Below are 16,299 nucleotides of genomic sequence, written 5' to 3'. Positions count from 1 at the left end.
TCAGCCGTGTTTTTCAGCCTTAGATGAAGTGCAGTCGCAAATTATGTGTAATGGTTTTGTTTCGTTCGTAGGATTTTACCTCTGATCAATATACTCTTACGTCTTACAACCACTACATAATTATTTTCAATTAAATTCACGAATATTTTTATATTATTCAATTGGTTTGTGTTTCTAATTACGTTTTTTGTCCTTAGAACTGTATCCAATCAAAACTGAGATAACTGCGTTGAGTGATTCAAACATATCAATCAGCTACGATGACAGATCATAAACTTATTATCTAAATGAACAATCAGAAATTGAAATCTATAAATTCCGTTGTATCTCCGCCCGGAAATAGTGTTCCGAGTAAGTTAAAACTTAATTTTAATGAAACATCGCAATAGTTTACGGCCCGAATAATATTTCAGGCGCAGCTCAAGATCAATCGCATAATTGTAGGCGCATCGAACGTGCAATCAATACAGAACAGAGGATTCCGATATTCTTAACGGGCAATCATCTGTATAATATCAAGCTTGGGAAACTTAAGATATTTTTTCGTTCAACTTCGTGGGAAAAATTCATTCTATTTCTGTAAGTTGTTTTCAAACGTAAAACTGGTTGAATTGTAATGCACTACTGTTTTATTGTGTTAATATTTAAATTATCATAGTTTTCATTTTTTCAGTTTATTTGTCAAATCTGGTATACGGAGTTGTTCCATTAATATTTCATTATGCAACTTTCAAATGCAATAGCTCCATACATTGCCACTTGCGATGAATTCTTACTTAAAAATCTTCCACTACCTTATTGAAGATAAGTATTGATAACACATTTATAAAAATAAACAAATATTTAAGTATAAATATTGGTATAGTAATTAAATATGCAACGATACCTTAAGAACCGGATCGCATGCTCAATGTGAAAACCAACATTATTAGATCGGATCAAACTAACACCAGTAATAAAACAAGACTACTAATATTGAACACTAAATGCGTCAATGAAAATAACCAAACTGAATTGGTGTCTAGTTCACAATGACTGTGTAAGGTAAATGCTTTTTATATATTCTTATTTTTGTGAGCCCCGGGCTTTATAAGGTCTACACAGGAGTGGTTCCAGATACATTCTTAAGGGGAGAGGGGAGTGCTAAGTCATAATTTTTACAAAATTTTAACAAAAATAAAATAAAAATATTTTTACATTACAAATTCAAGTCTTTTATTTTTAGAATGAGCAAAAATATCAATAATAAGAAATTTATTATCTAGAACAGTGGTCTTCAACCGGTAGGTCGCGACCCAATTTTGGGTCTCGATAAGTTTTCTGTTTAAAATTTAAAAAAATAGTATTTATATATATATATATATTATATAATGTATGTCATATGATATTGCATAAAAATCTTTTCGAATAAACCCGAAACCGTACTATTTTATACTATTTTAAGTTTTTAGATTAGAATGAACACTTTTTTCTCAAACACTTGTCGTGGACAGTGGGAGGCACGACGCACGATTTATTGTTATTGTGACAATTATTGTTATAAATCGGGCGTCGTGCCTCTACCGGTCCACGATAAATCGGCTCCCCGGAAGGATCGAACCGGACAGCGAAAAGGGTAAGTCAAATTTTCGCTTGCTTTTACCACACGCCCTGCTTATTTTACGTAGTTATATGTCAGGTCGTCCTCGGAAGTTATAATATTATCGAGCGAGGTACGGAATTCCCAGATAAAACGCCGCCGCCGAGATCGCGCGACACACGTGCCCGCGTCGTCGTTAATCACCGATAGCCGCCGCCGCACAATGGGCGGAATTTTGAAAATAGGTGGAAAAAATAACAAATATGTAATATACCTATTTTACAAGTTTTAATGTTTACATAACGTAAAAGTACTAAACTTGAATCAAATTTAACATTTTTTTTATAACTTATTAGCTATATATTAAACAAATTTAACATCAAATACATTATTTTATTTAGAATCTAGGTCGGTAATAACAACGTTTTTTTTCGGGTGTAATTGGATCCGAACAAGTTAATAAAGTTAATACTTCCGAGGATAATGGTACCATTTTTTTAGAAGGATATGGCCATATTGATGATATGACCGGGTCAGATGTAACAATTAAACGATGAAGAAGATCAATATTTTGTATCAATTCGACTGGTTTTCCGAGTGAAATGTTCTCGAAAAGATTTATACTGCTTATTTCTCGCTTCCGAAGCTTCCTCAGATAATTGTCCAATTGGTAGTAAGCAATGTTTTATTACATCAGCATCATGTAATAAGATTTTATGAACACTAGCCGGCATATAGTACCAGTTATAATGTTCTATGTAAAGTTTTGCCGTGTCCATAGCATACTTTTCAAATGCTTATTTTCTATATATTCAATAATGATTTTTTCGAGATTGGGCGTTCAGTGGTCTAATATTTCCATTTTTTCTTAAAAATTCTCTACGCATAACACCTAACAAAAATAATTATTATTTTAATAGACGCAGAGAAAAGCAAATAAAATATATATGTACAGTTAAATTTTATGAACTTTAGAATGATCTAGCATAGTATTTGCAGAGGTCAGATTTGACCATTTTTTTTAAACTACCATTAAAATTAAAATTTTTAAAATTAAACGTAAAATGTTGTATTGGTCATTTATAATACTATCAAATGGGTAGTTAAATTTATTAATACAAGAAATTGACTTTAACATACCTTCTTTAGTATCCTCCATAGTAAATAAAATATACAATATTTCAATCTAATGACTCTTACCACTCGAAAAGTCAAACGCAAATAACGTAAAATATTGTACAACAGACCAATTATTTACTTATTGCAAAAATTGTTTACAACTTGAAGCTCGTTAAATAGCATTATCTCTTAAATATTACTGATAATTTTTATAACATCTTGTCTATAGTAATCTTATAAACAAAATATAAATTTATTAAGCAATTATACGATAAGTGAAAATTTTATTTTTGTCAACCTATAATCGATATTTCACCCACTGTGCGCCGTCGATAAACCACCGTCGTCGTCTATCAATTTATCGTTGACGTGATAACCGCAAGCGAGATTACCGTGTTTACAAAACACCGGACCCGCCGCCGCGACAAACACGCAACGTAAACACACCGCCGGATACACACACACACACCGCTCGCGTTTTTTTTTTTTCCGTCAACAGCCATCGCGTACCGGACAGACTTTTATTGTACACCGCTGTCGACGATTTTACGTAGTCTAACGGCCGGAAATACAATAGTAGAATATGTCCGGAAAAAACCGATGGCGCACCTCATGTTGGCCGAATTACGTCGCGAATGTGGATCCCGCGGATTACACGTATCGGGCACAAAAGCAGACTTGGAAGCCCGACTGGACAACCACATACGCGAGTTAGGGGGCGCATAGTAAAAACACTTAGCGAAAAACATACTCTGAAAATAGTCACATTATTAAGTATCACAAATATTATATTAGTAAATCTTAATTTACATCTAACTTCACCTTTATAATATTTCATATGTAATATTGTAATTTTAAATCTAACACCTAACACATCAAATATGTAACATCTAATAGCTAATAATATGAGTATTTGCTGTTAAAGCCTCAATTTTCAAATAAAAGAAAAAAAGAATGAACAATTAAATGAAGTGATAGCCCGACTTAATTTATAAATCTCACTTACATTTCATATATCTATAAACTGCATTATGTTAAATTGAGCTGAGGTGGAGATATTTCGTGTGAAAACAGTCCAGGACAAATATCGCACTCATTTCTTTTGTCTATCAAAACATTTTGCATTTTTTTTTTTTTGTATCATTACTTATATTAAAAATTAAATTTTTCCTAAATACCTAAAAAATATGAATTTTGATTTATTCAGTTATAAAAGCATTTCTAAAATGGCATACATTAAACAATTTTAACTTTTTTATTTGGTTTTCATGGCTAATGAAATTTACATGGATCACGAAAAATGTATGGTAAAAAAGTGGGTCACAGGTCGAAAAAGGTTGAAGACCACTGATCTAGAACATTCACTTTGATGTACACATAAAGAAGACAATGATTAATCATAGAATAAGATTACAACAATAAGTCTTATTTAGAGAATATGTTTAGTATTTCCTATAATTTATGTATAGTTTAATATATAATATTCCTATAATTCATACAGAAATGTGTACTGTGCAATTCATGTTTTCTTAATAGTATTACACCATATGGTATTTTATATTTATACTTTATATTATTATAGGTTCTTTATAAAAAGATAGCAAGTACATACCGTTAGATTTCAATTATATACTTACACATGTCTCTAATAGTTGATATTATATGTTTCTTTGTTTGTAATTATTTTTTTAATGATTAATGATTTTTTAGCAATACGGCTTGGGGGGGCGCGGTCCCTGTGCCCCCCTTGGAACCACCTCTGGGTCTACAGCATTTTTACTTCAATAACTCTTTCCAAAAAGATCGTCAACTACTAATCAGCAGCAACTAAACCTCAAATATTTAATGCCTGGCCTGTATCAAGAAGGTAAAATGATATTTAAATTTACACAAAATATGTTTTAATCAATAAATAAATTTGTTTTTTTTTTATGTCCGTCCATTTTGATGATGAATGCCGTGATGTTCAACTCTTCCATCAGCGAAAATTAGACTATATTGTCAACCTGTTATCCATTACATTACATTTTTCGTCACGTATATAACTAATAAATGACTAAAGTAATCACACTATAACACTATTATAACATGTATGCCCGTGTATATAACAAATATTACCATGTTTCATTATGTAGGAATAGTATTTAAAGGGTTATCTAAAATCATAGTTTTTTGGTTCAAAGCACACTATTTTACATACCCATATTTTATACTTATAATATTCTTGACTGACTTGATTAATAAAAATTACTTATTGATTTACAGGAATTTCGACATCTGACATTATGTTTAAAGACGAAATCTTCAATATTTCTCCTCAATTTTGGGCCAGTGCACTCCAAACAAAACCATTTAATGGGAACAAAATTTAAATAAAAAAAAAAAAAAATTAAAAAAAATTATTATACTTTAAAATTTTAACAATCATTTTATACTTAGATTCACGGCCAATGACCAACGTTGTCGAGGCCTTTATTAAAAAAAAAAAAAATTTTATCCTTAAACCCCCCCTCCAAAAAAAATTTTGAAAATCAATTTATAATTTCGATCGCTGCCAATGACCAACGTTGCAGAGGCCATTATTTTTAATAAAAAAATTAAAAAAAAAAAAAAAAAAAAAAAAAATCGTAACACAGTATCCTTGATGTCAAGTAATCATCGACGACGCGATCGAAGAGCAGCCGCAGGGGTGCCATTGAGGTACCGTTAACTTGCGTCAATTTTCCATCCGTCGTCAACGGGCGTTCGTCGGTCACCGTAAGACGAACGCGCACGTGGGAGGGTCGACGACCATCACCGGCCCCCCAGCGTGCGGTACAACCGGCAACAAAGTCCGGAATTCAAGCTCGACGATGTTGCTTGTCGCTCAAGAACTTTGGTGAAGACGAATTTCGTCCGCCACCTGCGAGTTTTGCGATCATTGATCAGTGACGAAGCGTTACTAGTTATGGGACCGTCACCGGACGACTCCAGCGGCAACAGTTGGCACATTGATTGTGGCCGCGCCCCAGCGGTGTTGCAGACTATCGCATATCACATCGTCGTTACCGGCGGCCACCTAAACGTCCAAATGCTTCGGAAACACCGCCGCTTTCTCCTCCCTCCTTCTCCTTCTCCTCCTCATGTTACCATCCGATTAGCATTCGCTGCCGATCCGGGGCGGAGGGCGGATTGAGGGAGGCGACAGCGGCGGCTCGGAGAGGAGAACCGGATGAAGGCGAATTTCGTCCGCCCGCTCTCTATCACCGCCGTCTTTACAATCTACGGCATTTGGCGTTCGAAAAATCAATGGAAGACAACAATCGCCAACGGAGTAATAACGGTTGCGGTTCGATTAGTTTTCAGAGCATCAACCTTTCATCACCGGCGGTGTCTGGCCGTTAGTATAAACGTGTTTCTTTTTCCGTTCGTAACTCAGTGACGTGGCTTAAATTAACACGTAGGGCAGGTTAGCCATCATATTATCTCACCCACGTAAAAGTTAATTTGAATTATAAAAACCATAATAAATGGTAGAAACTTGGATGATGTTGACGAACTGGTTTTGTATTATATATTTTCAATTCGATGTTCTATGATGATATCGAAAATATAGTTCTATAATAAAAATGATTCATTTAAATTAGAGGTTTAAAATGCATCTGAGTAATTAAGGCTTATAATTTTAACGTCAATAATCCAAGATAAAAAATCTTTTTATTCGTTTTATATAAAAATGATAATTAAATAACTTACGCTATTTTGTAGGGTCTGAGTATTTAAAAAAAATATCGCTTCATTGTTAAATCATATTCAAATCTGCACTTATAGTACAAATGCCACTAATATTTTGTTTTCTACATAATTTTTTTGATCATTTCTTAATAATGAGTTTCATATCGTTTAACGATGTATATATTTTATATGAACGGTTTTGATTAGCAACATTTAATATAGCTCCATTTTACTAAATAATTTTAATACAATAATTGTGTTTTTTATATTTCTAGATGATAACATCAACAACAATCTGTCAGGAAGTCTTACATTTCACATCAACCATACTAATCTCAATTTAAATCATTGCCTCATTGTTTATTATTTTTGGAATTTCAATCACTCATCAAATAAACTCATCACCCATGGTAAGGCTTTTATATTATTAAAAACTCATTTACTTTAAGTTTTCCAAAATATGGGTATTAGAGTGTTTGAACCATGAGATTCTAATAGACTGTTGATTTTTTAATATTTTATTATACACGGTGATTCATGTTGTATGCTCTAGACTCTAGAACTGTATAATATACAGTATAATTAATTAAATACATATCTCGTTATAAAATCACAACAATATAAGGTCTTTGAAAAATTAATCTGCTTCCATAATTATGTTAATTCTTATTTTATCCCTTTTCCTGGTTTGAAATTACTCTCTAGAAATATTAGTTTTGAATTAATGCAAACATAGAACACAGAACACAAAGTTGGTTCTACGTTAGTTATTAATATTTCGCATCAAACAACTCGTCATCAAACGTGGGATGAAGAGAAGCAAAATTATGTTGAAGTTTAAATATGGAAAAACAAATGAATAAGGTAATATTACGTTTATTAATCAATATGGGGAGTATAAATGTTAAAATATGTTCAGTCATTTACTAGATGCCACGAAGATAATAACACGATTAATGAGTATCTATAGATTATGGATTCTAAGAATTTTACCATCAGCACATTGCAAATGTCATACCAATTTTATGTCGGCAGTTTCAACCGCAATAATCTACACATTAAGCACGCGATCATAGAGGATTGGTAGAAATGTAAGTTGTCTTGTATAATTTTATTCGCGTTTCATTTTTTTGCACGTTATGTATAGACATACTCGTATATGACTACTGTTAGTTTTCTTACAAACGCTAAATTATTTATGGACAACTGTTTTCAAAATTTATTGTGAAATACAACGAACCAGGATAGACCTAATATACCGGAATTGGAAGATATTGGAAGTTCACCGAGCATTATAGATTATAAACTTTAATATCATTACCAGGGCTCGGAAGTTCTAGCAAATGCATATTTTTCTTGGTTCATCCTAGAACATCTAAAGTAAGATAAAAATATGTTTTTCACTACTCGGATATTATACACAAAATTTAATTTTGCTATTTTTTGCATATTTACGGGTTTTATTAAAAAAAAAATTATTTACAAATATATATATATATATATATATAAAAATAAATATACAAATTGAATTATAATGTAATAAAAAATTATTATTTTTATTCATAATTACAATAAAATAAAATCCCCATGAATAATAAAACAATTATTTATACAATATACCTTTTTATTGATGAAAATTAAAAAAACAATTATTTGTACTATTAAAACATAAATGGATATTACATTTTGTGCAAAATACATGTGTTTTTCCGTTGCACCCAGAATTTTTGCATCTTGATGTGTTCTTTTTTGTATCAAATTTAGGAAAATGATCAAATTTATCTTTTCGCACATCATTTGACGGCTGACTAGAATCAACTTTTCGTGCTTTAGGTTTAGTTGAAATATCGATATTTTCTCCTATATCTGTACGAGGTCTTCCCCTACGTGTTGGCGTTATATTTTGATTTTCTTTTATTAGATTTTCCGCTAGTTCCATACGAAAATGTAAGAGATATTATCTTTTTTTTTTATTTTGTATTATAATGGTCTGCGTCTTTTAAATATTGCAACCAACAGTTTGCCACTACAAGATCAAAAGCGTGTACAATCATCCGTAGGGTCCATTTTCTTGAACGTATAAACGTTCTATAATAACTTATTAGTTAGTCTATTTTATCAACAACCCCCATTGAAGTATTATATACTGTTACTATTTCCGGCCTTTCAATATTGACGTACATTTTTTTGTTTTTTATCCCAACGTCTGATAGTTTCCATTTGTCCAGACCCAATATAGTTTGAAACTAAACAAACAGACCTTGTATCATACCATTTTACCATACATATATAGCAGTTATTTATATTTGTAGAAATTTCAAATGCCGTTCCTCTTCCCATTTTGGCTAATTGTTTTTCAGATAATAAGGGTGGGTTTGCGAACCGATTGGTTCTTTTAGTACCAATGGCGTAAATTTGGTTGGTTTGCAACTGTTCGAATAAATTAAATGTCGAAAAAAAGTTATCGAAATAAAGAAAATGTCGATTTTTTTTCAAGGTGCTGTATTAAATGTAATACTACACTAGCACCAAGACCAAATTTTTTTTTGAATATTTTGATTTAATTCAGTGGTAGCACCTTGATAAAGTAGTATATTGTAAGTCATACCACTTTCACCACACAACAAAAATGCCTTTATGCCCCATGGGCAGGGCTTACCTTTAACATACTGCTTCATTTGCAAATGACCCTTATAAGGAATCATTTGTTCATCCACACTTAAGTTTTTCCCAACTGGTAAACTATTCATTTTTTTATTGATTGCGTCGTATAAAGGACGTATTTTTTATAAATTTATCAGTATTATTTTCAGGAATTTCTGTATTATTTATTACATGAAAATTTCGACGTAAGGTAAAAAAACGATCTCGTGCCATAGTATCCATAACAAATGCACAGCAGTAGCATTTGAAATGGAACTTACATGTTAACAATCTAATAGAGAAACTACGCTTCATAAACTATAATATGTTCAAACTAAAAAAAATAGTTCCGAAGCAAACAACGAGAATAGTTTATTTTGCTCTATACCTATCCAATTTCCAGTACGGTTTATTAGTATAGGATGGCCTTCGAGACAATATTATAAATCACCTAATAATAAATCAAAATATCATTGTTAGAATTTGCCTAAATAAGCTTTCACTAAAAGGATCAACAATTGAAAATTATAAGGAATTAGGGGTCTTGCCAGTAAGACAATTATATAAAAAAATAGCAATTATGTTCATTATTTAACAAATTGATATTGATCAGTCACATAGTGATAATAGTCATACAAGAGAAATTAGAAAATATGATTGTTCAGTTAAATATACCTATAAATCTTTTGGTCAAACATTTGTAGATTATCTAGGGCCGACTTATTACAATTCTATGTCTCTGGACTTTAAAAGAAATATTATTACAAGTAAAAAAATTAATAATAAAGGATTATTATATAAATATATATTTTTAGAATTGAATAATAATGTGTATTAATTTTATTCTTTATTGTAAATTATTGCTAAATTGTATGTTATTTATATATATAACAGTATATTTTGATTGCTATAATGGTGTATCAATTAAATGTATAACTAATTTATTTATGTTAAAACTTTACATCACTCTTTGTCTTTTCTTCTCTAATATATTATATTATATTTTTTAAAGTGTTCATATTCATAAGTTAATGTACATATTATTATAAGAAATTACATAATTATTTTATTATTTTTTTTATTTTATTGGTAAATGTAATAACTCCTTACCTCCAACACAAGCTATTAGCTTACAGGAGGTAGGTAATCGAAACGGTACCTATTTGTTAAATTTGTTTAATTTGTAACCATTTATTTTGATTTCTAATAAATAAAAAAAAATATACTTAAGAGCTAAAAAGTAACATTTTTAGTGCTACAACTTCCGAGCCCTGATCATTACCTATCGGAGAATTCAGAAGGATTTAAAATATAAAAATTCCTTTGTAAATATATGGAATGCAAATTAAATAGATTCTCTGTATTCCCGTTGCGTTACCCATTCCTTTCAGACCTGAGTTTATTTTTACTGGTATACATTTTTTTTTTGCATATTCATTTTATTATGGGCCATAATAAGAGAAAAAAATGTTAAATAATTTTTTTTTTTTTTAGTTTTTACGAATTTAGGAGCATGTCTTTTATAAGTGTCATTGGGTCATAATGGTTGAAATACATACTTATATTAATATTTAAATAAAAACAAAATAATACAAATCTTTGTGTGTATTACTTACGCCAAGTATGAAAAAATAATTATAGATCACCCTATGTATAAAAAAAAAAAAACAAATACACTGTACATTTATTCGTTAAACTAAAAAACATGCTCATCTGTTACTTCGTCCGAAAAATCCAATTCCGATTTGTTACCGTCGCCCAATAAATCAAAAATTTCATGTTCCAGTAACCCTCTAGCCATTTAATGTATAATAAATAATTAAATGATTACAGTAATAAAATAATTAAATACTTCTTATAATATAGGTAATATTATATGTATGTATAATATATTTCAATTGATCATTAAAAATAATGATGCTAATTCGTATAAAAGCTACTAGGCAGTAGGTACGTGCAGAGGGCGCGTAATAATCACATTACGGCACGCGACAACAGCGACGAGGCGACGAAATACAACCGTAGTGTTCCAGTGTCCTCTTTAAACACGACTAGGGACTTGGCGAATAATCGTCAATCGTGATGCTTTATGAGTCGTGTAGGAGGTGTTTAATCGTCAAGTAAGACGATTTTTACTCGACGAGTCGCTCGTGGTTTCCTATTAAGCCGGTCCCACACGACTCGTGTACTTTGCGAGCGTATACTCGGCGAGTGTACTTGCCAAGTTTGTACGATGTACGATGTTTGTAATTATGTTGCTCCTACACGACACGAGTGCTCGCCGATTATTCGTCAATTGTATATACTTTGCTCGTCATCGCCAATGCTCCTACACGACTCGTGTTACAAACTCGTGTGATATTAACAATAAATAATAGTCTATCTTGGGGGGAAAATCCAAGATTAAATTTCTTATCAGCACGAGTCACTCGTGTTGTATCCGACATCGACGGGAAACCGCGAGTGACTCGGCGAGTAAATATAATCGTCTTAAGCCGCGTACACACGAGCGCGCCGAACCTGTAATGCAACGTTGCACGCGCGGCGCGAAGTAATGCCGTGTCCTATGTGAATCCAGCGAGTGCGGCGAACGCATTGCGGTGCGAACGAATTCGCATTGTACGTACCGGACGTTTTTAAACGTCGCACTCATGGCAAATATGAGTCCGACATCGCAGTACACGGCGATGCGTTAACTTGCGATAACTTACCTACTATAGTATTATTTAAACTTTTAATATAAACTCTTTAGCATTAGATATTATTGTATTGATACTTAGGTACTATGAATTTAAGTCTACAAAAAAAAAAAATATTATTAAGTGAAAGTAGTCTACTTAAATACTTGATGTACAAAAAGTATAAAAAAAAATAAACGATCAATGGCAAATAAATTTATTTACGATGATCGATTCACTTAATAATAGTATAATTAATATAATTTAGTTATACACTCTACCGTTAATTTAAGTAATAATATTTATAATATTATATCATATTAATTAACGCACTGGACGCAGCTATGTGCGGTGAAAAAAACAAAATGATTTGTTTTTTCAAATCGTCCGGCGCGTGCGAACGAATTCGGTCGTTCGAACGTGCGGCGACGACAGTAGACATTGGAAACGCAGACATGTTATCACAGGTTTGTTTATTTTGGTCGCCGCATCGCACGCACCGCAATGCGTTCGCCGCACATAGGACACGGCGTAATTTTTAATTCACAACAAATACGCGCTGCGCAAACGATCCACTATCAACGAGCGCAGTTTGCCGCGAACATTTTCATGCATAGTTCAGACGTTCGGAGTCGTACCGTGACTGACCATAGTCGTTTTAATTAAGTAATTTTAAATTTAATTATTTGAATATAAAAAATGGAGGCTGAAGAAGCTTTACTAGTTTGTAGTGCAGCAATAGTTGTTTTGGGAAGTGCTGTACCAAAAATAAGGGGTCGCAAACGAAGATGGTGGCACACTGAGTTATTTAAAAAACGTAGTGGAAATGAACTTTTGATGGATTTAAAATTTCAAGAAATCAGTGGGCAATATAAAAATTTTACTCGAATGAGTTCTTCAACTTTTGAAATATTATTGACAAAAAATTACAAGTAATTACAAGTACAAATTACAATAAAAACTTACAAGTACACAAATACGAGTACTAGTAATAAATAGGTTACGACAGTGTTTCAAATACTGTCCACTAGTGATGGGAGTTTTCGTTCCATTTTGTGAATCGTTCCTATCGTTCCGGGTCCGGAAAAGGAACGAGTTCAAAAGATTCGTTCCTTCGGTCCTTTCGTTCACAAAATATATTATAGTTCACAGTGTACGGGCCCGGTTATTACTGGGCGGCGGAACCGGTATTCCGTTAACTGAAATAATTATAACTCAATTGTAATATATTGACCGCCGTAAACATATTATCACAAATATTAATAGTCGATATTTAAATATTTTGGATTGTATTCATGTTTTATAATTAGGATTAGGTTTTATAATTATAATTAGGAATAGGTATTTATAAATTATAAAATAAAAAACCCAACGGTGTTTTTGCATTCTTTGCATTTATATTACAATAACAATAAATTCAATAAATTACTATTTAAAATAATAATAGTACAAAAAATGATTAGGAAGTTACCTGAAATATGTATTATAGATTGCCATTTAAAAACATTAATGTTTCCATATTTTTTATGGAAAGTCTATTACGCCTGTTATTTCGCCTGTATTTCGCATGGAACTGATGTTGATGGCACTCCCAATCTTTGTAACATCAAATGGTATATATTTGGATATATACGTTTCATTTCCTTCCACCATACAAGAGGATCTGATTTCCTTGGGATTAAAGGCTCATTAAGAAATTTATCTAATTCCACAATTGCATCGGAAGTGTCAGTTCTCACTGTTGTAACTTCTTTTACCTAAAAAAATATAATATGTAATAGGCTATTTATTATCATAAATTATCGTTATTTGATAAATTGTTTAAAAATGTAAATTAAAATTCATACCTGTGAATCAAATTCTTTCCATATCTCAAAGGTTTCTTTTTTTTCAGTTGACATAGTGATTTGTTCGTTATCTGTAACTATATTTTCTTCTTGATTAATAGATTGTCTTTTGCGTTTAATTATACTTGAAATCTTGCGCACGACGTTTTGATAAGTACGGATATAATATGTCTCGCTACTAAATCCTTTTTTTTTTAAAACGTGGATCAATTAAAGTTGCTTCAGCAAAAGTAGAATGGTCTTCCATACCGGCAAATCTGTTTTCGGCTTTATTTTCCATCTTTAAAATCATAGAATAAATATCAAGTGGTAAGTTTTTTCTCAGTTCTCATTGTTTTTATGTGAGATAACAATGCATTTGTGAGAACTATAACTTTGGAAATTGATACCCCTTTTTCCGAACATAACTCAATTGTAACTTCTTTAAAAGGCTTAAAAAGTTTGCAATAATAATCCATTAAATGAAAATCTGACGCCGTCAACATTTCAGTATTGTCAATCATAGCCAAAGTGGATACTAATGGATCTTTTGTCTCTAAACACCTATTAAACATATCATAAGTCGAGTTCCATCTCGTTATCACATCTTGTTTCAGTTTTAGTACTGGATAATTCATCTGAATTTGTGTGTTTTTTAATTTTGCTGCTGCTTGAGAACTACGCTTAAAATGCTCTACTATTTTTTTAACTTTTTTATGTATTTCTTTAATTTCTTCTAACCCACATTGGGCTATCAAATTAATGCTATGCGCTAAACAAGGAATGTGTTTCCAATTTTTATTTGAACTTATTGCAGCTGTAATATTACTAGCGTTATCGCTAATAGCTATTTTAACTTTATTTACAATACTCCACTATTCAAAACAATTGTTTAAAAATGTCAATAAATTGATTTCTGTATGTGATAATTCAAAATAATAGCATCCTAGTAAATGAGATTTTAAAACGCATAGTTCAGTATCAATAAAATGTACTGTAACAGCGACGTAACTTTCATTATTAACAGATGTCCAACCGTCCGTACTCATTGCTATATATGATGCATTATCTAAACTCCTTTTAACCTTTTCCCTGGTGTTTTCTAATAATTGAGGTAAAATATTATAAGTAATTGTTTTTCTACTTGGCAAAGAATAGCTTGGATTTAATAATGATACAAATTTTTTAAACTCTTTATTTTCAACCAAACTAAACGGTTGGTATTCTTTAGCCATCATTATACCTAACTGCTCATCAATTTTTTTAGATTTCGAAATAGGCATCGGCCTTGATGTATACGCATCTATGGATACTTGTGTTTTTATAACTCTAGCTGTTTTATTTTTAATTATAGGTGTAATAGTAGTTAAATTAGAATGGGAAGGTTCGGATACGGAAACATTATCAGGTTCATCGATGTTTTTTTCGAGAATTTCAATAGATCTTTTTTTCCTGGCTTCGTATTGAACTATGTGTTTTCGTTTTAAATGTCTTGTTAAATTAGCCGTAGAACCCCCTTTATAAGAAATAGTATTACAACAAAAATTGCATTTTGCTTTTTCACCATCAACCACTTCAAAATTATTCCACGTTTCACACTTTTTTTTATCCATTATACCAAGAATAATATTACTAAATTACTTATTAATTTAATTTATAGAAAATATAAATGAAATGTAACTTACTATTTTGTCGTTTAATCAACTAACATTGACAAAATGTCTTATAAATGTAATATTAATAATTTTATGCACATAGACACCGCGATTGAAAAATAAACTGTACAACTGTAGAAGTGTAGAGTGTAGGCTCAACTAATTTAAGAACATAACAATATAATAAAAGACAAAATAATAGATATTTTATTAATACATTCTAATATTATTAATGTTTATTAGTTTTCATTTGTAATGCCTTAAGCACAATATTATAACGTTTCTATAAATATAAAATATGTGTATTGTAATTAAATGAACTTCTTTAGATAGCCAACTCGGTATAAATAGGTCATAGAAGAAAACGTAATTAAATATCTATAATATTATTATTAATTTTTAATTATGATTTATTTTATGCTAGTTTAGGTAAACGATAGTGAAATGAATGATCGATGGTATAATATCGATATTTTTTTGATGCACCTATCCATATATTTTACTTATTTACTCTCGTTCTTGTTCAACTAGTCAATTGTGAATAACTATTAACTATCGATTTCAATTTTGATTTTCAATAAATTATAAGAATCATGGCTAAAAATAATCTATAGCCATGATAAGAATATAAAATACATGGAGTAAGAATATGAATCATTATCTTGGTCCGTGATAAAATGTTATCTACAATCTAATTTTCGAATATTCCTAATTATAATGGACAACTTACTAGTACAACAATTATACTATGCACTTTTGGTACATTTTACCATTGGAACATAGGAACGAAATGGAACGAAGGAACGAATAGGAACGTTCGGGTGGAATCGTTCCTAATCGTTCCTCTACTGGACTCGTTCATTTGGAACGATTCGTTCAGGAACGACCCATCACTACTGTCCACACGAACGAGCGCGCCATGTAATGCACGTGCAACGTTGCATTACAGGTTCGGCGCGCTCGTGTGTAAGCGGCTTTACTTGACGATTAAACACCTCCTACACGACTTGTAAAGCATCACGATTGACGATTATTCACGTGCGTTACGCCAGCACCACCCATTAGGAAAATTTGATTTTTTTTAC

The sequence above is a fragment of the Sipha flava genome, unplaced genomic scaffold (assembly GCF_003268045.1).
Source record: "Sipha flava isolate LNK unplaced genomic scaffold, YSA_version1 71_pilon_pilon, whole genome shotgun sequence".
Taxonomy (NCBI): Eukaryota; Metazoa; Arthropoda; class Insecta; order Hemiptera; family Aphididae; genus Sipha; species Sipha flava.
The sequence above is the reverse complement of the archived record's forward strand: the minus strand, read 5'-3'. Positions refer to the sequence as shown.